This window comes from Tyto alba, unplaced genomic scaffold, assembly GCF_018691265.1.
Source record: "Tyto alba isolate M040663 unplaced genomic scaffold, T.alba_DEE_v4.0 Super-Scaffold_42, whole genome shotgun sequence".
Classification (NCBI taxonomy): domain Eukaryota; kingdom Metazoa; phylum Chordata; class Aves; order Strigiformes; family Tytonidae; genus Tyto; species Tyto alba.
In genome coordinates, this window is record NW_024881318.1 from 20879247 (window position 1) to 20901963 (window position 22717).

At 39.3% G+C, this 22717-nt stretch overlaps 1 protein-coding gene across 2 annotated transcripts in view; it reads left to right on the forward strand.

Annotated features, from left to right (window-relative positions):
* The window catches only part of PARP8 (poly(ADP-ribose) polymerase family member 8), a 122420-nt gene that overhangs the window by 34607 nt on the left and 65096 nt on the right, over positions 1-22717 (forward strand). The gene's annotated exons all lie outside the window — the stretch shown is intronic.

Genomic DNA, 22717 nt, shown 5'->3' on the forward strand with positions numbered 1-22717 from the left:
TGGCTGAGGGTGGCAAAAGCCCCAGGTTTCTGGGGCAGAGCTCACTGGAATACTTCTCATCAAGCCAAGTGCTGTACTTCATCTAAACAAGCTGCTTTATGCTGGGGGAGAGGGCAATGTTTTTTGTTTTTTTTTTTTTTTTTTCTTAAATCTTAAAAATAATCTCCAAGACTGCTACAGGATTGTGTGCCATGTTTGCCATTGGGTTTCTTCTATTTTTTCTCCAATGTCTTTTGTTTCCTTTCTGTTTCTCTTATTGATCGTCGTAAAATACATATGAGGAAAGGTATTTCTGTGAGATTTCTGACCTTGCTATATCTAAATGAATTGCCAAGGGTGAAAAGTTTATCTCTCTGCAAAGGACGTATCAAGCTATCACTGAAAGTACAAGAGTGTCATCTAGATCAGTTTGAAATTGAGTGAAAGAGAAATAAACCTTTCTCCATTCTTGTTTGTGTTAAGGTATAGGGCATGAACAGATTTGCACATGGGTCATATTTTGCCTGAGGGCTCTGTTCTGACCCGTGCTTAAAAGAAATAAAGTATAATACAACACCTTGAAAGACTACTGAACCTTGAAGCTCTGTAAGGCCTAATCTTTTGTTCTTCAGTGATATATTGCTTTGGAGGTTCTCAACTAAGGAGAGATTTGATAAGCCTGCAAATATTTTAGATGAGTTATGACTATTCATGACTAACATGAAATCTGAATCCTGCATGAAGACTTTGTCCTTGGACAGTAGTCCAGTGAAACACAAACTCTCTGAAGTTCTACAGATCTTCTGAAAATAGTTCTCTCTTCTTTGGCAGATGATCCATGTTTAGCTAGTGTTTCTGTGCTACAGACTCAGACAGATATGGACAGCGTATGGCTGATGTTTGTAACTGTAGACTTAGATGGTGTCTATACTCTATTGTGGCTATATCCCTAGTCTTGGGAGATGCACCAAGGGTAGTTTCTTCACTAGGGTCAATATAGAATAGTAACTCGTACTAGAATTGCTTGGCTTAGCACCTGCACTTGTCAAGATTTCAGAAGTGAAAAGGTTCACTATGAGGAATAACTATCCATATATGACAGCTGTCAGTGCTTTGACTGTGTCAGCAGTTTCAAGAAAATCGTGCTTGAGTTGGAAATGCAGTGAACAGAAAACCGTAGTGCCTCTTCTGGTGCACTGTTTTGCAGTTTGGGAGTGCTCATGCCTCTATTGTTTCTTTTTTTTTTTTTTTTTTTCATCATTCTCTGCAAATATTAGTGAATCCTTTTGGTGTTACTCACCACGGGGTCTGTGGTCAGTCATAAGTGTCCATGTTATTCTCATGTTAGGAAATCTGGGAGATAAATCTGCAGATGTGTATTTGGTACTGACTTGAGAGATGAAGAGTGTGAAAAGGCATCTTCAAATCTGCTTTCAGATCAGCAGCTGCTGGGTTGAGAAGTTTATACACACAGGAGACTGATTATTCTGTCTTTATTTTTAGAGCTACTTGCACAAATTCTCTCTGAAAGCACTACTATCTTGGGTATACCTGTGGTTGCTGTGCACATTTTTGTCTCTGCCTGAAAGCACCTGTCCTTTCTCTTTGTATGAGCAAACCTTGAACCTTTCCTCCTATAAATATGAAATCAATGTCTGTCTACAAGATTGTACTATCTCAGATAGAGATCTATGAACCATGTCAAATATTTGTTATTGGACAGGTTTAACTGAACACCTGTGTTTTCAATGGTTTTAACAGAGTGGACCTCGTGCTGTGTAATGTTTAAACCTGAATAAGTTTATATAGCAAATAAGAGAAGAGCAAGGGAAGGAATTCCTGAGTCGTCACAGACAACCCTATAAAGTAAAAACTTCTGCAACACAACAATGCATTAGAGAAAATTGACTCAAGATAACAAGAGGCACTTGAGTTTAAATTCATATATATTCATATTTCATCGAAAATTAGCATAAATGCCTTTCCTCTTAAGCTAAGAACAAGGAACTCTTAATTTATGTTTATGTACAAAGGACCTGTTGGGGTAATTTGCATTTGGATGACCTGTAGAGAGACAGTTCCTCTGCTTTCTTCTCACTGTCATGGTTTAGGCACAGAAGGCAACTGAGCACCATGCAGCCGCTCACCCCATCCCTCCCTTATGAGAGATTGGGGGGTGGGGGAGGGGAATATGGAGCAGGAATGGCTCAAAGAATCCATCTGAGGACTGGGAGGAGTCACTCACTCATTATGGTTACAGGCAGAAGACAGACTAGTTAGGGGAATTAAAAAAGAAAACATCACTTTATTTCAAATGCTAACAAGACAGCACTTAACAGACAAGGTGGGGACAGTGAGAAGCCCACCACATCCAAAAAACACCTCCCCCCACCCCTCCCTTTTTCCTGGGCTCCGCTCTGCTCCCCATCTCTCTATCTCCTCCCCCAGCAGTGCAAGGGCAGGGGATGGGGGTTACAGTCAGCTCACTTCTTCTTCCTTCTCTGGAGGTGGGGTGAAGGCTGCACATTCCTCCCCTGCTCCATGTTGCCCCCCTCTCACTGAAGGCAGCCCTCCACGAACTCTTTCTGGCGTGAATCCTCCCCACGGGCCGCAGCTGCTCCCAAGCTGCTCTGGCGCGCGTCACCCCTGTATGTTGCAGTTCTCCTAGCACTGAACCACAACAGTGGGGGCCACTTCTCCCCTCAAGGTCCCAGCTTCCTTTAAGTGCAGATGCCTGTCCTGATGTGGATGTCTCCACAGGCTTCAGGTTGGCCTCTACCGTGGACCTCCCTGTGTGGCAGGGCGGGCAGCCCTGCCATCTTACAATGGCATTCAGGGATCTCTGCTCTGGAGCAGCTGCCCCACATCCTTCTCCTTCCTTCTGCTGACCTGGGTGTTTGTCATTCTCATAACTCCTCCTCACAAGTCCCAACCCCTCTCTCAGGTTCCCCTCCTTAAATAAGTTATCACAGAGGTGTGGCCATGGTTGCTGATTGTCCCAGCCCTGGCCAGAGGTGGGACCAACTTGGAGCCCGGGGAGCTTTCAAGAAGCTTCTCGCAGGGGCCACTGCTGTATCTCCCTCCCCCCACTACCAGACAACTGTGCCACAGAAACCCAGCACACTCACCCAGAAACATTTTTTTTTAAATGTTTGCTCCTTCTGTGGTGGCAAGGAACAAAATATACTGGCCTTCCCCTCATCTGGCCTTGTCTGCTCCCCTCTGCAGCAGGCAGGGAGGCACACGTTGATGAGGGCAGGGTGGATGCTCAGAGTGCGGGACACAGCGTGGTTCTTCAGGCTCTGCTGGAGGGATACTGGAGGTGTATGGCAACAGGGTGTCATACTGGAGGGCAAGAAGTGCCCAGTCCTCCTCACCACCTAATGAGAGCTTTCTGATCCCCCTTGAAACTAACTCCTCCTAGCCCCTTACCTTTCAAAAAACCTCAATTTTTCTGTCATCCCCTTTCAGCTCACTGGAGTTCTGTTACAGCTGCACCAGGATGGATACTTTGCCATTGCTGGGAAAGATGTGGTGCCTGTGCTGCTGAGAAACCATGAGTCAGCTTGCTTAAGGGAAGGCAAGGAAATCTCTTTTTATGATGAATCTTCCCACACTTCCTGCTGTTTCTGTTTTGGGCATGCTGGTTCAGAAGCTGTGGGCTGTTTTCTGCCCAACTTTTGAGCGTATAAAAATTGTTCTTTCTCTAGGAAATGCTGGAATCATCTACTTGTCCTTATACTAGGTGTCAGTATCCCACGCCTTTCCACATCCAGAACAAAAGGAATGATGTATCATCTCCACTTGAAGCATAGTGTAGTAGGGGGACACTGGGACAGGAGAAAGCCCTTGCTGAGCTGTATAGAGTTTCAGAGTCTAGCAGTGTTGCAGAGCTTTACTGTGGCACTTCTTACTCTGAGAGGCTGTTGTTTAGTCTAATCCTGTGGGATAAATATATTCTCATTAAATTCATAGGGACTCTGGCCCTAACTTAACAGAAGTGTGACTAGATTCATAACACTAACAGTGAAGAAGTTCTTGCAAATAATGCACCATCCATTTGACTAGTTTATACAATAAAAACTTCACTTCTGCCTCTGTGTTTGGAAGGTCAGATTCTCAGGGTGAGCATAACAGTGCTGAAATGATTTTAATTTAATATGCATCTGGATGAAAATTACGACAAAAGAGGTAGCAAAACAGTGCTGTTCAGTTCACTTGCTGGAAACATCTTGCAAGGGCTTCTTTTCTGTTTCATGCTGGAGTTTAGAGCTGCTACAATAGTGACAGGAGATAAAAAATAGAATTGCTTCAGCTCTGTTCTCCCACCCACGGACGTTCTTTAGTGTGGAAAGTGAGTCATCAAGAAAAGATATTTTTACTTTGCAACAGACATTAGAGAAACGTGGCTCTTCAGACAAACTGTGTGTCAATTGATTAACCAGTCAAAAGGTCTGATCCTGCTTGCATCCACTTACACAGATCTTACTTTCTTTGGAACGACTGGGAGGTCACAGAAAGAAGTGACCTATGCAACCTGCCCAGAATTCTCAAGCAGATCAGGTGCAGCTCCCAGTTTTGCAGTTGTATGACATGGCTGACATGAGGGCTGTGCCAAGCTGCTGGGCTATCAGTCTGTCTCTGAAAGAAACTGGGGCAGATCCTCAGCAGAGATTAATTGTGCTAGTAGGCCCTTTTGCAAGTGCTGCCCCAGGCCCCGCCCCGGCGGCATGGTGGGTCTGCCAGGACAGGGCTGGCTTGCCAGCTCGGCCTCTGCTGTTGGATGTGGCCAAGGACATTAGCTGCTTTTGGAGGTGGAGGCTTTAAAATATCACAGCTTTCAAAGCAGTTCTTGAGAAGGCTTCTGCCACAGGTGAAAAGTTAGAACTGATTTGATATGCTGGCTTCTTGGTTTGAGAACATTATCAGCTGGGATGGGGTGGAGGCTGCTGTTTAGCATTGGAGAATTTGGCTGCTAATTTACTTTGTATCTTATTTTGCAGTATTAGGCTTCAATGTAACGCATAATAAACATAGGCTTTTCACTGGTAGTTTTCAAGGCATTTTACAGAAGAGGAAGTGAAAGCATGAGACTCAAAGCCATGTAAAGGAGTTTGTCAGTTGCTAGATGCAAAGCACAGACCTCATACTCATTTGTTTTCACTGGACCATGCTTTTATCAGTCTCAGCTGTTCAAAGGCACTGATAGCTCAGCTGAATGTAAATCTACAAACCTACAACCACAGATGAGTATTTATTACTCCAAACTTGTTTTCTAGCAAGCCAATGTGACTTTTTATTTAGTATTTTTCCCTGTAAGAAGTGTAGATCATTTAATACAGTTTCTACATCATTATTACATCTTTTATTAGATATGTTAATATTTACTCTCAGATACCAAGTTTGCACAGATAGAACATCTGGAAAGCTTTCTATATTGTTCCGTGATAACTAATCTTCAGAAGTTTGTGAGCTGTGATAGTATAGTTAGAATATCCTTAACCATACTTTGGTGGGTATATAGTTCCTCCTCTTTGGATATCAAATGATTTGGCTACCCTGGTAGCCTGTCAGATGTGAGGCTGTCACAACTCAATGTCCAGCTGGTAGTGAGGTTGAGCCTGTATTTCCAGTAGGCACGATATGTGCACATATGTAGACACTATATATATATATATATAGACATGTGTCCCCCACCTCCCCTCCCCCCCATCCTGCCCACCAGCCTGGGGCTCGTGAGAGGTCAGCCCACTCTTAGGCAGCACTGAGCATGGCCAGACATTGTTGACACTGTTGACACAGAACCAGCCTCTTTTATCCCCCCGTCTCTGGTTTCCCATGCTTGTTCACCACCTTTGCCTACCTTTGGTTCTTCCCACCATAAGTCTTGAGCACTTCCCAAACACTCTTCCCAGGCACCTTGTAAAGTGTCCCATGGCCCCTGGCAGTAGCACCTCAGCCTGCAAAATGCTTCAGGAGACCTCTTCCACTGACCCTCCATGGTGGGTGTCAACCCGAGACCATGGAGCTGATACCTGTCCAGGGCAGCCCCAGCTCCCCAGGGGCTCCATTTTTTGGGCCAGGCTATTGGGCTTCCTTCACCGACTGATGTGACTGCATGTAGAGATGATCACCATGCATCATCACTGCCAGCAACCTGAGTGAGGTGCTGAGTGCCCCCACTCCCATTACAGCTGTTCAGCTCTTCCCACTGTCAGCTCTAGAGAGCTGCATGCTGCAGCCCATGCTTCAGCTGTAGACCTTGTTGTCACAGGGGCCCATCATGTGTGAAAGCTGCGGAGATCTCCCCCAGCTGCTGAGTTGTACTGACTCATCAGGACATTTCCGGATAGTTTTATCTGTCTATTAATAAACCAGCTTGCATTACTTTCATTTGTGCCTAGGCAGAGATGAAGTTCTTGAACCCTTGTGTCTGTTTATTTAAATTAAGTATGATTTGAGTGCAGACTGATTTGGGAAAATTACCATTTTTTCTGCTTTTTTTTTACTATATGTATAGATCTCTTAATGGATCATAAAACAGCTAGTTCACTTGCATCTCTCATACTGGATGCTCACATACTGAAACCTCACCTTGCCTGATCCTCTATGAAGCTTTGTAACTGCACGGAAGCAGTTTTTCCCTATGGAAATGGAGGTCAGGGCTCCCATTGGTTTTAGGAGCAGTTTGGTTTAGAAATGTAATTGCTAAGCCCTCCCAGTTTATGTCACGCTCCACATCTTTTCAGTCCCACTCATTCTTTAGGTTAAAACATACCGTCTCCTTGCCCCTCTCTTCCCCTGACCCCTCCTATAGAAGAGGGGCTAGCATGTTTTCAGTTCTTGCATAAGGAAAAGAGATTAATTTGTGCCTGAAGATTTGAAAGAAGAGAGTGTAAAAGGACAGGCAAACACAAACAACCTTTGACTTAGAATTCTGTTTTTCTGAGGATGTAAGATCCACTGAGGTCACTGTGAGGAGAGATTACATGACCCTGAAAAGAATAGACTCCTAAATTAAATAGTTCTCATGCTTGGACCTCTAGTTGTCTGAATGAGCCATACCCTTTTTGTTTTTCTTTTCAGATTTAGATTTAGACTCTAGTTTCTGCTTACACAAATACTTTAATGAAAACAAATTTAGCTCACTGGAAATACATTGTGTAAGTTGTTAATGCCTATGTTTGCTTACTTTATTAGGCACATTTACAGTACACTGCTGCATTTCCGTTTCTCTCCTGACCTAATAAAGTAAATATAGTACATCAAATGAAATTAGCTTCATTTCACACTTACTCAGTAGTGGATCCAGTGTCCTGCAGGATCTGCTTTTTATTTTTTAAAAAAATCAAACAAACAAAATGTAGTTATTTCTCTGTAATTTCATTTCTTTCTAATTACCGTTTTGGGAGGCAAGTGGTTTTGATGTTAGAAAGATGTAGTATGCATTATGCTGATGTTCATTAGGTTAGAATGACACGGTGAATTCACAGAAGGTGAGGAACAACAAATTGTTTAAGAGATTGAATTTGAATTATCATAATTTCTCATTAAAGCTCAGATCAATTAGTAAAGTATATCACAGAAGAGCAGTTTTCTTTCTTATATTTCAATGTGACCCATGTTGCAAAGAATGATTTTTTTTTTAATACAAAAAATAAGAAAATCTGTAAGCAGAGGATTTGTTTGTCCTCTGTATGATTTTTCTTCCAATTTTGCTTACCAGTTTTCTATAGTGTTGCTATATCTGCAAGCTCTGTATTGGCTTTGTCACTGCTGTAAAGCTTTTGGCAATGATAGGATCAATCCTTTTGGTAGGACTGTAATAGTGCTCATGCTCAGTAAAGGCTTGTGTAAATTAATTGTCCTAATTATAAGAGGTATAGCTATACCTCTTATTCCCAGTGGGATTACCTCTCGCTCCAGTTGCCTCTTATACTACTTACAGGACATAAAGTTAGTATAATTGTCAAGCTTTTAAAAATCAAATTCATTACTACTCATGTAATTCTATTTATAGACAGTTTAGCAAACGTGAGGTCAGTAAAATTTGCTTGCTCTGGGAAGAAGTGGCAATTGAATGGTTAAGAGCTATTATTATGTTTGGTGGAAGTTTGGTAAAAAATGAATAGTGGGTGTTCCAAAAGTAAAACTCAAAATCTTTATTGAAAATGCATAGCAGTTACCTTCGTGTAAGCCTTTCTACATTTTCACTTCAAAAAGGGAAGTAGAAGGATTTTGCTGTTTGCAGAGGAGCAAAGCTGTGTTGTCTGTACTAGTTGGAATTTCATTGTACAACATATTAATGGTTGGATATACCTAGCTAAATTAGGCAGGTAGTAGATATAACATTTCGATTATGTATATCTGATGACTTGAAAAAGTGTCGCAAAACCTCAGTCAACTCTAAACCTTCTATTGGGATTGAAAATACCTGTATTTGGCAGGAGTCAATCAATGTGAAAGACTCATCCTGTGGATTACAATAGTTTTGCCAGTATTGAATCCCTCTGTATGAAAAAGGATGGTCTTTCAGATTGTGCCTGTGATAGAAAAGATCTCTTTTTATCTACCACTGACTATCTGTGTGAGCTGAAACTGTTCAGTGTTATTCCTGAGTGTTTGTTTCCCACCTATAAAACAGGAAGGCTATTAGTGGCTTTTCCACCAAGGCAGAATGCCCAGAGAGAATGCATTTGAGAACAAAGGCAACAGGTATGACCTTTGGTGGTCCACCAACTGAAAAAATTGGGAGAGGGAAAGAGAGGCTTATTTCTGTTACTTTCAACTCAGCCAGAATTTTGCTGCTGAGTAACATGAGAGGTCAAATAGTCAGTGGTAAGTTGTGTGATGTTGGATTTTTCGATTGTGTTTTTGTTTTTTTTTTTTTTTTTTTTTTTTTAAAAAAAAGCTTGGAATTTGCTTACAGCACTAACCACATTCTTGTTAAATGTTAATTAAAGTTGCTTGATCTGATTGAGTCATATAGGTTAAATTTAGGTTAGGTTTTCCTTTGAGCACTGAGGGCCCTATCCTGCAAAGTGCTGATCATGCTCTGCTCCCACAGCCTTCTCAGTATGAGCTGAGAACACAGCACACCCAGGGAGGTGGCTGGGTCCTTGCGAGGCTAGATCATACACAGTCTAGCGTAATTTAAAAATACAATGAAGCTTTTCAGATGTGTTTTGATTAATACATCATGGACTCTCCTACAGTAATAATTTCTGTACCTTAATATATCACTGTAAGTATTTTGTTAAGCAGTAAAATCTTGCTATATTTTTCAGGCCCTCTGCTATATGTGTCCTGATGTGAAAGGAGACTGCTATTTTTCCTTTTAATTTCTCTGGTGCAAATAAGTGATAGGGCTTTACTGTTCCATTTCACCCCAGGCAGTAATTTCAAACAGTTATCCCACTTCTCTTGGGCTTAATGACGCTATCAGATGATGGAAAGTAAGTGACCTTTCAAAATGCAGTGAACTATAATCACTCTGCCACCAAGCTCCTGGTTTCCTATTCTGGAGAAGCAGCCTCTGCAGTAGCCTTGTAATGCCCGAGGGGCCTGTGAAAGAAATGGGTGTTTCTTGATTGAGGCACTCACATGACTGACGTCACTGATGCCTCTGATGATAAACAATTGTCTGAGCAGGTGAGCAGTTTGACCCATGTGTGCTGGTAAGCTTTTTAGCAGAATTTTTTTGAGATTAAAATGCAGTATACCACCCCCGCTTGTAGTAGTATTACCTGAATGCTTTTCTTTGTGAACTCTTCTCTTTCAAGAAGAACCCAAGACCCCAACTCTCAAACTAAAAAGCATAATCTTCCTAAGTGTTCATATTTATATTATTATTTACTCTGCTTACTTCAAACTATTTGCAGTTCAGTTACCCAGTGCTGTGTATGTTCTGTGTATCCTGACATGCCTATGAAGGCACTTTGAATTGTGGTAAAACTGGCCCAGATTGTAGATGTCTGAATCAGATTTTTCAATCTCTATATTTAGGTTCCTCAGTACAATCAATGGCTTCAGCAAATAGAGTGACAAGCACTTGCAGCTGCATTACTTCTTCCACTGAGGCTTTTTCTGCAGTTTGGGGCACTGCTGGCTGAACAGTTCTTCAAGTCACTGCAAGTGCATGTGGTGTCAGTGAGACATCAAGAAGGAAGGAGTTATTTTTTAGGTTTGATCCTTTTTTCTTTCATTGTATAGGGTTAATTTTTGTTCTCTTTATACCATCTAATTTTTCTTTACATCAGTCTTCATAGCTCTGTCTGTATTAAAGGCTCTGAGGGGATCTTCATATTGGAGATTAGGGAAAGATTTACTGGTTCTGATCTCACATTAGCAGAAGACTGAAGTTTCCTGGCCATGTTTACTTTCACTCTGTAGATTTACTGTAAATAATAATAGAATGTCTGATTAAAAAACTTATAGGTCATTTCCCATCTTCAGGATGCTTTCCAAATTTTGGTGGTCATTTTGGTTGGCTGGGTGTGCCAAACTGTACAGACAGAGCAAGGAGTAAGGAATGGATGAAGGGAGTCCATCATCTCTCCCATTTTTTTATTTCAGATTTGCTGATGAAGAGGCTGAGACAGGGGTAGACCTGCATTTTTTTTTAAGTCAGAGTTTTGCCTGTTGAATTTCATTGGGCCAAGATTTCATTGTGTATTTTGAAAAGTATGTACCAATTTTGAGTACCTTAGCCTGAGTCTTTTTTAACAGTTTCTCAAAGGTATTTACATGCAGGCCTTATAAAAGGTGCTTAGGTAGACAAATCCCTTTTAAGATACCCAACTTTCTATAGAAATCTACAATAAAATGGACATTTTTATACCTTTGTGAGTATTCTGAATTATCTAAAATGGTGGATATGTACTGATGGGATTTTCAAGGGAATATAAGCAGTTTAGGTATCTAACTGCCATTTCTGCACAATTTTTGTTACCTAATTATATTTCAAATCTGGACTGTAGGGCCTTATTTTTCAACACTGATGATGATTCCCGCTGATTTCTGTTGGAGATGTAGATGTTCAGCACACATGAAAGGTAAATCAGTGTCTAGAAAGCTTTGTAGTTACTGATCACCTTTTGAAAATGTGTGCATTTTTTCTTGCTGGGTAACACAAGCAAGTCATGGTAACACAGCTGGGAATAGAACTAACTCTGCCTTTGTAAAAATACAGGGACTTCCTAAGCCAGTGCTTCATCTGACATGTAATTAGTTTTTTGAGAAGACAGGGATCTAATTAAGACTAGTGGAGGGCTTTTTTAATTGTATCTTTAAAAATGAAAATAATATTCAGAATCTAACTATGTGCTGGGATAGGATACTAAAATTATCTTTTGTTATTTGTTCTATAGTTTGCTTAGCGTTTACTGTAGGAACGTCTGCCAGACTATATTCAGGTATGGTTGGTTGGGTATAGTGTGAAATTAATATTCTGTGAGCAGTCATGCATCTAGAAGCATTCTTTGGCCCAAGAACATTATTTAGAACTTCTTCCTTAATAGATGGGCTGTTACTAAATATGCCTAAATGCAAAAAAAAAAAAAAAAAAAAAAAAAAGAAGAGTGCCGTTTGAGTGCAGTTTGCTTTCTGTTGCATTCTGTCATGAAGAAGAAATAAGTGTGTGATGTTCAGGAACAGCTAAAATTCATAAGTTGGTGGAAGAACTGTTTCAGATCTTAGCCAATGCTACCACTTCAAATACATAAAAAGTGCTTGAACTGAAATTCCCTGCTGCTATTATTCTGTACACTGTTGCAATATAGTACAGGAGTATGCTTTGAATTTTTTTCCATGAGTCACATTGAGAGTCATCAATGTCATATTCAACCTACAACTTTGTTCTCCGAGCTACTGGTGAAAAAGGCAAGTAACATTTTACTCATTCATAACTCATTGAAACTGGCAATGGGAAACATATTAATTAGTGACCTTGCCAATGCAAAATTTTTCCATTAATTTTACTTAAGCTCCTTCTCCATCCTGACTTCAGATGGCTATGTGATTAGCCCTCTACCCCTTCCTTGGGAGACCAATTCACTGTTAAATGATGTTCTCCATTTCTGATTTTCAGCCAAGCTATACTTTTTCCTCTGATTTCACATAAATATGGATTGCCATTTTCCCTTGGGCCATCGTGTAAATAGGATATCCATCTTCATGTTTGCACTCTGGAATACATGTCTCAGCAGTCATTACATTTCCTACCACACCTGCTCATTGATTTGCCATCCTCTGTACACCTAGCTGTCTCAACCCATTTAAATTTTTTTGCTCACTGGCCTGTTCTGCCAGATTGGTGATTATTTCTTGATGATTCCTGTACTCCCCGCAATTTACTGACATCTTTCTAATGCTAAGGACACCCAGGACTGAATGTTGTATTTGAAGTGTTCCTATGCCCTCAGACTGAAACTGTCATATCTGAAAAGACAAGAAAAAGACTAATCATATTTTCTTGTTGTCATCTCATACTGAGTTTTCCATTCATAAGTGCATGCAGTTCATGATTGTGGTATAGTGGCAGACATGTTACACGTATCCCAGTGAGGCTCCAGGAGCAAGAGTTTGACCTGCTCTAGTGTGTCATATTGTCCCTTACACCACTGTAATTCTTGGTTCTTTTGGGCTGAGGAGACAAACACTGACCTGCGTAGCACCTCCTTTTGTGACTCTAACAACAGAAAATTATGTGGTTTTGACCATGTTGGTGTAATGGGACAGCAGGATGAGCCAACCCCTCAGGTTTGCAAACAGTCCTTGCAGCTGTGAGTCATAGGAGTAGGGAACAGCGATTGTTGCCTTGAATTAAAATGTGTGCAAGATACGGATCCGTGGTGTATCATAATCTAGCAATTTTCAGAGCTGCTGGACACCACCTTACTGACTTGACCAAGAGACTGTGTGTACATATAAGCAGTATATAATAACTGGCTGTAGGTATGCCAGTGGTCCTGAATTATGTGAATGCATTATATCGGCATGAGTAAACCATATTGAGTAATTTCATAGGTAACATCTATTGAAAATTCTTGCCCTATGGGATTCTGTTATGTTGAATGTGTGCAAGAATATGTACTTTTAGTTTAGAATATTCCTGAAAGCTATAGTTGTTGATCAAATTCTGTATTTGGAAGCTACATAATGAGTTTGCCCTGATGTTAATGGAAGCTGTGTATATGGAACGTACACAAAAAAAAAAATAGTTTTATTTCATAAATACAGTATTTTCAGCTATACTAAGAAGTATTTGGGACTTTATGGGGGGGTGTGGGGGAGTGGAGAAAAGAAGGAGTCAGGGGAAAGGGAAAAAAATTAATTCTGTGAGATATCTCAAAGAACTGAAGAGTATTTAAATTTGTTCCTTTATCCCTGCACAGCAGTGGCTGTCGCACACCTCATTAGATAAACAAGCAAAATGCCAACTAATTAATGAATGTGTAGAGTGGCCTAAGAAGGATGCCTAGAACTTTTCTACTTTGCCAAACACTGAATGTAAAGGAAAGGAGCCATTCCACTTGTTAGGGACATGATGCAGTTAAACAGTGAATGTCCCCAGGGATTTATATGGGCTTTATTTTTGGTTTTAATGATTGGTAAGATGTTGGAATATCTGCTAAAGTGATTGGGTAAAACTTCCTGTGACAAGATGCTCTCCTCTGTTCTTTGGATCACTGTAACTGTTCAGTTGGCAATTTGTCTTGTGTGTCTGCCTTGGGATCATGGTTGTTTCTTCTTGTGTCCTTTTGTTTTTGTTTTGAAAGATCACAACACAGAGGCTTCGTACAGAGGTTGGACAAGGGGTTTCTGTTCAATTGATCTGAACTGAAAACTGAGTTACTAGAATTACAACCACAAGAGCTTAAGAACAGCCTTCCAATAGGATCAATGTGGACCAAAACCTCGTGGCTTTAAGATAACTCTTAATTGGCTCCAAAAAGTGCATATCATGAAGAGCTAATGGAGAGGATGGAAGGAGAATTCAAACCAGTGGGATAAGTGGCAATAAGGAAAGAGACAGAAGGGAGGTTTAAAAAGTATCGGTGTCAAGGAGAGGGTGCTGAACCTAGTCAGACAGGGTGACTGCAAGAAGAGGTGGCTTTTGTAGTTCTGGCTGAATTGGTCTGCTTCTGGTATAGTCTGATTGTGGACAACCTGGCTTTGCACATGGAGCCATATTTTGGTGTCACTCTTTCTAGAGTGACACACAGCACACACTTTTTTTTCTCCCAAGTGTCCTTGATTTGCTTATTTCATAAATGCTAGTTTTATTTTTAGGCGTGCCCTCGTGTTTGTTGGAGTGATGATTAATCCTGTAGACTTTGGTTCATGTTCTAGAAGTTGCCATGCCTTTTTCACTGGATGCTTTGCAAAAGAGAAATGGTTGAACTGCAGTCTTCTGTATCCCCTTTATTTGAATAACATGCTAAATTAAACGGAGATTTATGAATAACGTTTACCATTTGATTCAGATGCACTTTGGTTGTGTGAAAGGACTAGTAGTGCAATTTTTCTTAGTGACAAAGGCAAACATATAATAACTTTGACTCAGCACCTCTGTTCCTCCAGGTTATGTCGAGAAATGAAAGCTGTGCCGTTTTTGACACATTGACACTGCTCATCTCTCTTTGGAATAGTTCTAATTTGTCATCAGTAGACTTTGAATATGTTGTCACACACATGCATACTCCAACATTCAGAGGAAAAGATTACTCAGAGTCACTTGTTACTACTTTCTGTATAATCACTGGTGCACCTTGGGGAGTTTTGATGTATAGTGAAAGGAGTGTGTGTACAAATTTGAATTCTTTGCAAGCATCTGGCTCTATCTAGCAGCAAAAAATATCTTTGACTGATGCTGGGTATGCTGGGTCATCAGTTACTGGATCATGAGGGATATGGAAACTTGTTGAAATAATGTGTTTCAGAAGCAGATTTAAGGTGGATTGTATATCTAAAACCAAATTTCTGAGATGCAGACATGCACATTTAAAACATTATAAAGGTTACTTCAAAAGCTTTTTATAAATCCATGAAGCTTGTTTTAATTAGTGTCATGGTTTGAACCTGGTCAGCAGCCAAACACCAAGCAAGATGTGCTATTTCTAACTAATGTGATACTAACTACTGTTTGTCTTTCTGTTTGGAGATGCATATCACTTTGTGGTTAGTGTTTTACGCAACTGGAACTTTTTTCAGTTCCATTTATGTTTTTATCACATTACTGGAGCTGTATTGTAAAGGTAGCATAGAATGATTGAAACGCAGTACTTGCTGATCTGTACTGGTTAATAGTATTTACTTCATTCATTAATGTGATTTGCAATACAATAAAATGTGTGCTTTATTATAAAGGTACATTCATAAATGGATTTTAAAAGTCCATTTTTTTTTTTTTTTACTAAAAACATTGTGAATGTTAGCAATAATTGACTACAAAATTTACCTGATAAGAAAATTCAGAATGCTGCCATAGTTCTACGTATAATTCTGAATATGAGCTTCACTGGAGCACTTCCTCAGCTGTTGTGTGCTGGACAGGGTGGAATCTTTCAAAAGCCCCAGAGTGGAAGAGCAAGATTATTTTTCCTGTAGTATAATTGCATTGTTTTTTAAGAGCTCCATGGAAAGGTAATGAGCATTTCATATCACAGTAATCACACATATCAAATAATGAAGTATCTTCTTAATTCACTTGTTTGTAAATTGTCAAAAAAACTAACATTTATCATTTAGTCATGGTTGTGGTGGTTGAATACCAAAAGGAGAGTTTACATTAAGTTTCTTTGTCTAGCTGTAATGCAGCAGTAATTTTTGCTTATTTTTCAGTTGCTTTTATAGTTATTTTGTTTGTTTTGTTTTCAGCATAGAACAAAATAGTTGTCTCCAGGCTGTGACTTTGAAAGGTGTCCATTAAGCAGAAGACATCTTTTTGCCATAACAAGTACCTGCTTACGGCTGCTGGGTCTCCTCTGCTGTTATTTGCACTCATGTCATCTTTGGGCAAATTGGAAGAAAGACTTGACATTGAACCCTTTTGCAGTGTATTTAACTGTTAGTTTTGAATTGTAATTCTCTTCAGAGAATTTCCTAATTCAAGTAAGGTAAATACCAAAAAAAAAGAAAAAAAGCTTAATGGATTTTTTTTTTCTTGTTAAGTATTCCAGATTTTTTGTGTAAATAGCCTACCTAGGTTTTCAGCTGGCCAATACCTGAATGCCTTCATCTCCTACCAGTTCTCAAGACACTTGTTCAGAGGTCAGATACTTCAAGAATGCAATCTGAAAGTTTTTGTTTGGATGGAATGCCATAGTACGTCTTCTGAAAATCATAATTTCCACCCTGTATTTGTGATATGATTTATTGCCAAGCTATTAGGTTTCAAACTGAATCTTAGACCAGTTACTAGAAAAGAGAGTGACCTGTATTCGTGGTGGAATCCTTTTGGAACCAGTTTTCTTTAATTTGAGGAAGAAGGCACTTCAGTTCTGTGGGGCTCACCGTTGGCCGCACAGCTTAGGCGGATCGTCACTCCTCACATGGGGCACCGTTTGACAGTGATTGAGAGATGGGACTCCGGATGGGTGTAAATGAGAGGTCGAGAGTTTGGAGTTGAAGTCACGGCCGAAGTCAAAGTTGAAGCCAAAGTCATTTATTGTCAACAACTCTTCTACAATTATACAGTCTCTAACAATACTTGTCAACATTTGATTGGTCATTACCTTCTGTCCATAATACACCAGACAACTCATTGTCTACAAGTTAGTTACTGCTATCCCGAGCCTATTGGTTAATTAAATCTTACAAGTACAAGCACAACATCTTATACACTTTTAGCTCAAGGCAGAAAACTTTCCACTGTTTAAGAAATGGCCAGATGTTTGCTGTTAACTGTAGCCTTGCATGTTTTCTTCAAAGATCAGCATCCTTACCTTGTTTTTCTACATTCCTGTTTGCTGCTCTCAAGGCTTCTGGCCCACCAAGGTTAAGATATCTTCATCATTCACTAGCTGTACAGCACTCTCAGTTCTTCTTCCCAGCCGTCCTGCTACAGGTAAAGGCTGTGAAAGTAATAGGAATCCATCAAAGAATTTGGAAGCATTCTCAAAGATGAGGAAGCAAAGGAATGAAGATGGGAGCGCAAATATTTTCTGTATAATTAGTGGACATTGATGAAATAGTGTTCTACTGTAGCATATTAAGTGTAGATGAGCAGTAATTTTGAGGGTTGATAGCTAGAAATTGGTAAAAGAATACAATTTCAATTGCATCTACTCAGTTGGACCTTATTCCTTCCTATTGGCTCACATAGAAGGGAGTAAAAACATCAGGTCTATATCATGGTGTGCTTTCAGAAATACCATGCAGATCATTAAAGAGGCCCTTTGGCCCAAAGTTTTCACCAGTATAATTTTATTTTTCTTATAAAGTTTTCACTAATCTTTTCTTTAGTCCACCAACGTATTCACAAGTTGACCCTGCCATATAATTAATACCACAGTAGCATTTAATCTTATATATTTGTCCATAGCTTACTTTGCTGAGTCTTAGTATTTTTATTCAGGTGTAAAGTTTTGTGCATTGTATTAACTTATTGCATTACTTCATTGATGAGCTAGATCTGGGATTTTGGATTTTGTAAACAAAAAATAATCTCTTCTGTATTCTGTAGTTCCAGATGCATTAAAATTAAGGGAGTCCTATTTCGTCTTTTATTGGATCTTGTTATATATTGGCATTAGACTACCATAAGATTCCACATGACAAAAAAAACCTTGTTTTCTTTCTTCAGCAAATTTGAAAGCTACAACATTAGCACACAGAGCTCTGACTCTAGCTAAAACTGGAATAGAAACTAGATCACAATTTCCACACTTAATAAGGCAGTAAGTCAGCTGTTGCCATGGGACAGAGCTGGTTGAATTGTTATAACCGTTCCATAGGCATAAATCTTAGTCTTGTGCCAGATGCTTCCTGCTGTTCCTGCTGTGCGAAACAGCTGGAAATTCAGCTTAAAGGATTTATTTCCTAGAGAGAAACTACAGGTGGCATAGAGTTGAGATAACGTGAATCTGATGTGAAGATAGACTCCAGTCATATGCTTCATCTCCAATGTCACTGTTGCAGCTTCAGGATGCATGTCTGATCATTTGTCCTGTGATCAGTAAAAACAAGTTCAAGGCATGGGAAACAATCTTACAAATTGATATAAAGAGGTGAAGCTAGTTCTTTTGCTTCTTATGAATGTGCTTTGTTGCAGTAATTTTGCTGCCTTTTCCAGTTTTTATGAATTTTTTCTTTTCCCTGAATATTAAATTCTGGGGTATTATTTTGCCTGGTAGTAGAATCATTTTGGACTCCTATGTACCTAATGTAGCGAATTTATAGTAATGTCAAATGCAGATCAATCTGCTTGTTCTGTATCAAATTGGGACAGATTAATCTGAAAAAGAGCGATTATGTGGTGGACCCCCATCTAGTTGATGAATTAGTTCTCACATGTGGATGAAACTTTACAGGATGATCTTTCTGAAGAAGGAACAGGTATGGTTAAAACACATAGGAAAAATGCTTGCAAGAAGTCTGGTGTGAGTAGAATTGTTACTACGTTAAGGCTGTAGATCTAAAAGTTAGTATTATTTCAAACAGTAAAAAGTTTACATTAAAAAGTCATAAGCAGTGAAACATGACAACTCTCACAGATTTCCCATTTGGTGCTTTACTGTTTGTTAAATAACAAAAATTTTACTAGATCATTTCTAAGTATGAATCTTGTTCTGAGCTTAAGGGTTAAGAAACATATGTACTGTAGAATGCCTTCTGCAGAGGGTCTAAGCTGAATAAAACAGAAATAACACCATCACGGAGGCTTTGTTTACACCCAAGAGTTTAACTGTGTTCATGTAGCTAAAGCAATATAACCGAACAAATAAGGACAATGGTTGTCTGGCTAGAATGTGTTTATGGGAATAGAAATAAATTATAGTGCTATAAACTGTATTTATAGTAATATATCTGCAGTAGGGTTGTACAGGGGAACTTCATTGCCAGAAGGAAAAATCAGGTCCCTTACTGGAATGGTCATGTACTTCCTTATAGGGGCCAGCCCTAAATTAATTCCCATTGCATTTCTGAGTCCTTAAATGAGAAAGCTGCTTCAGTAAAGGCTTTCTTTGGCTCTGAGAGTATTTAACACTGAGAGGCGTTGAACATCTGGATCTTCACTGAAGTCTGTGCTGTTAAACGTGCTGTAAGCCATCACAGTCCTGTGTTTCTGTCTTGACTCTAAATGTTACTGAAGTCAGTGGAAAAATGCTTGGGTGGCTGAAGGACAGGAGCCTCTTAAGAGACCTCTGTTAGCCTGTTATATCTTGTCTTGTGACAAATCAGGTGCAGTCAGTAGGAAGCAGTTTATCCTGAGTGCAGAAAAATGTGCCAAAGTGTGATCCTATGTGACAATCACAGGGGAGAGCTGGGACACACAATCAAGTTTCGTTCTGTTCACTAGTTTTATTTCCGCTTTTTGCTTCCATAGCCTGCACATAACTAACACATGATTACAAGCCCAAGCAAAGCACCACCACCTCTCTCTAGGGACTCAAACAAGCCATTTATTCTCCCTGAATATGAGTTTAAATACATGTGAGAGGAATGGGCTATCTAAAAGGCTGTTCCCATAAGACCTTTCTGTGGCATAATACTTCACTAATACTTCTGAGAGTAGACTGATCTGGAGACACTGAAGAGAGGGCAGCACAAAGATCCAACGTGCTGAAGGCGTGAATTTAGATGGAAAGAAAACAATTAGATATTCCCGTTTTTTTTTACAAAGTGAGGGAGCTGGAACTAATTGTGTAAAGAGTTTTGGATAAAACACACCCACCATATAAAGTTATAGTTCTGCTGTGTCGAGGTCTAACCTAAGTTTGTTCAGTTTCTAAGTTGAGTCATTAGTGTTTCTAATAAAAACTGTCAGTTCATTTTAATTGGAAGTAAATTTCTCATTTTCAGGCATTTTGTTATTTAGTCTTTGGTTCAAATCTCCTTTGAACACTTTCCTCTGAAATGGCAGCTCAGGCTTATCAGATTCCATTACTGTTTCCAACATACTACCATTTAATTTTGGTTTGGCAGATATATTTTCTATTAATGTTTTTCACATGAAATTGACATCAGATTTTGGTGATCATTTTTTTTCTGTAGCGGCACTTTTTATTACTAGGATCATAAAATAATTTTATTTTACATTGTTTTTACCTTTCCTTTCTCCTCTCTGATAATATACATCTTGGTAGTGAGACCACTTCTGGATTCAGTGGGCTCTGTGTCAGACCCTGAATTTGCTTGTAGGCATTACAGGATCTGGTTTGAGACTATTTCTAACCTGCATCTTCATGAGCCTTTTAATTTTAGTTCCATCTCACAAGACGTACAGTATATTTTTTTATTAGTTTCCATTTAACATCACTGCAGCAGCTGTTGCCACAGATACTACATGATGAAGAAGAAGGAAGAGAAACACGCTTTCATAGGGTTTCTGTACATATTCACATAGAGTAATTGATGGGGAGGGGGAACGACCAGTGCAAACTACATGGTCCATCGGTCCATCTCCTACTCAAAGCAGACTTTAAGTTTGAAGTCAAGACCAGCTTCGAAGTTAGATGAGGTTGTTGAGAGCCTTATCCAGTCCAGTTCTGAGTATCTGCAGTGATGGAAATTCTGTAACTTGTCTTCAGCCCTTGGTCTTGTTCTCAGTATAAAAAACTTTTTTTTTTTTTTTTTTTAATACATACATGGAATTTTCCTGCTTTGCTGCAGTTTTCAAATTGGATTGAGATGTTTATTAAATTGGAACATGGAGTGAGTTCTAGAAATATTTTTTTATTTTCTTGGAATAGAATTCCACACTTGAAGATAATCTTATAGTCAAATAAACCCATACACAGCAATATTGGAGACAGCAAAGAAGTGTGCAAGCAGCCAGTCTAAAAGAGTAAGACTGAACTACCTCTTTTGGTAGTAGAAGGAGGAAGTCATAGTTACAAACACAACATCTGGTAGATGGGTTTTGGGAAGAACAGGCCCTTAGTTAACTTTTTGTTTTTTGGTTTTTTTTTTTTTTTTTTTTTTTTTTGGTGGGTTGTGCTTTGTTGTGTTTGGTTTTTTTTTTTTTTTTTTCCCACCAGAAGCCAGAATTCTCCCCATGTGACTTCAATGAGAGATACCATTTCCTTATTTTGGAGTATTTCGATATTTAAAATAGTGGTATTTTGTACCATGACAGTTTACTTATGTTTAAATACCCTAGTCTTTAAAGAAAATGCTTCAATATGAGGGGTACAGATGCTGCTTATTCCAAATGTCTGAAAAATAATTCAAAGAGAAAAATCACAAAATGCTGAATTTACACAGTGGTGGGATTTAATTCTGCCTTGACTGAGGCTATCAAGAGTTGTGTGGCTAAATCTGTTGTCAGCTTCAGTTTATGTGAACATTTGCAGCTGTTGAAAAAACAGGCATCTTTGTCTCTTAGTCAAACAGTACATAAAATGAATTACACTAAAATAGATGATGTGCAAAAACAGGTGACAGAGCTGTGCAGTAATCAATTGACTTATGGAAGAAAGTGTGAGAGACGTACTTATTTGTATTGATTGCTTCCCTACAGCCATTGGGTTGTGAAAGTGGAGCTTATTTAACAGCAGTCCTTGAGAGGGAAAAAGAAAAAAGTCATACATGGTTTTATTTTATAGTCTACATGGAAGCTGTATTCAAGTAATTTAGAAAGATCCACTCAGTCAATTTTCAGCAATGTACAATACACACCAGAATTTACTGAGAGGACTGTGCCTTCCTGCCTGTGTCTGCTTAAATCACTACAGACATGAACAGACACCATGTGTTATTTAAATGTGTAAGTGACACATACGATTTATAGGATTTAGAAGTGGAATGAACATGAATTATGCAACAGAAAGCTTTCAGCATGCTGCAGAGTTGAAAGTTTTTAATGCAAAATCAAGACGTACATTAACCTTAAAAAAAAAAATCAGAATCATTTGGTGGGCAGTCAGGTAACTGATCAGACCATCATGCCCATTTGTCCTGCACTCAGCAGTAAATTAGTGAAGATCTCACTGGGTGGTAAGGAAAGCACATGTGGGCCGAGCTGGAGGACCAGGACAATGTGTTTGTATGACTGTTTCTGATGAAACAGATTGAAGTAATCTACATAGTGAAGCTACTCTTTAGTGTGAGCATGGCTCTTTCAAATTTGATTTGAACTCAGCTTGAGAAAGAGATACAGGTATCAAATAAAATTGCCACAGCTGTTGTAAATCTGGTGTTTTGATGAGAGGAAGGAGCCCAAGCCATCCAGAGCCTTTGCTAAGACTACAGGAACATACAGAAGTTCCCCAGCCAGTGAGAAAGGCTGCCTACCGAATCTTGAGTCAACCCCAGAAATCAGATGCAGGGAAATTAGACTTTCCTAGTTCTGATGTTCAAAGAGCAAATTTTTTTTTTTTTTAAACTTAAGAACAGATATTGTGAAATGTTACTCTAAAGTCAATATAATGCACTCTTAGTATTCTTTTTAAGAAGGTTAAAATCAGGATGTGCCAGTTTAGCAAAGTAGGCTTTCAAAATTGGCATGACACTTTTTTTTTTAGCTGAGCACTTCAAAAGCCATTGAAATAGTTGTTACCTTCTGTCCTGGAGA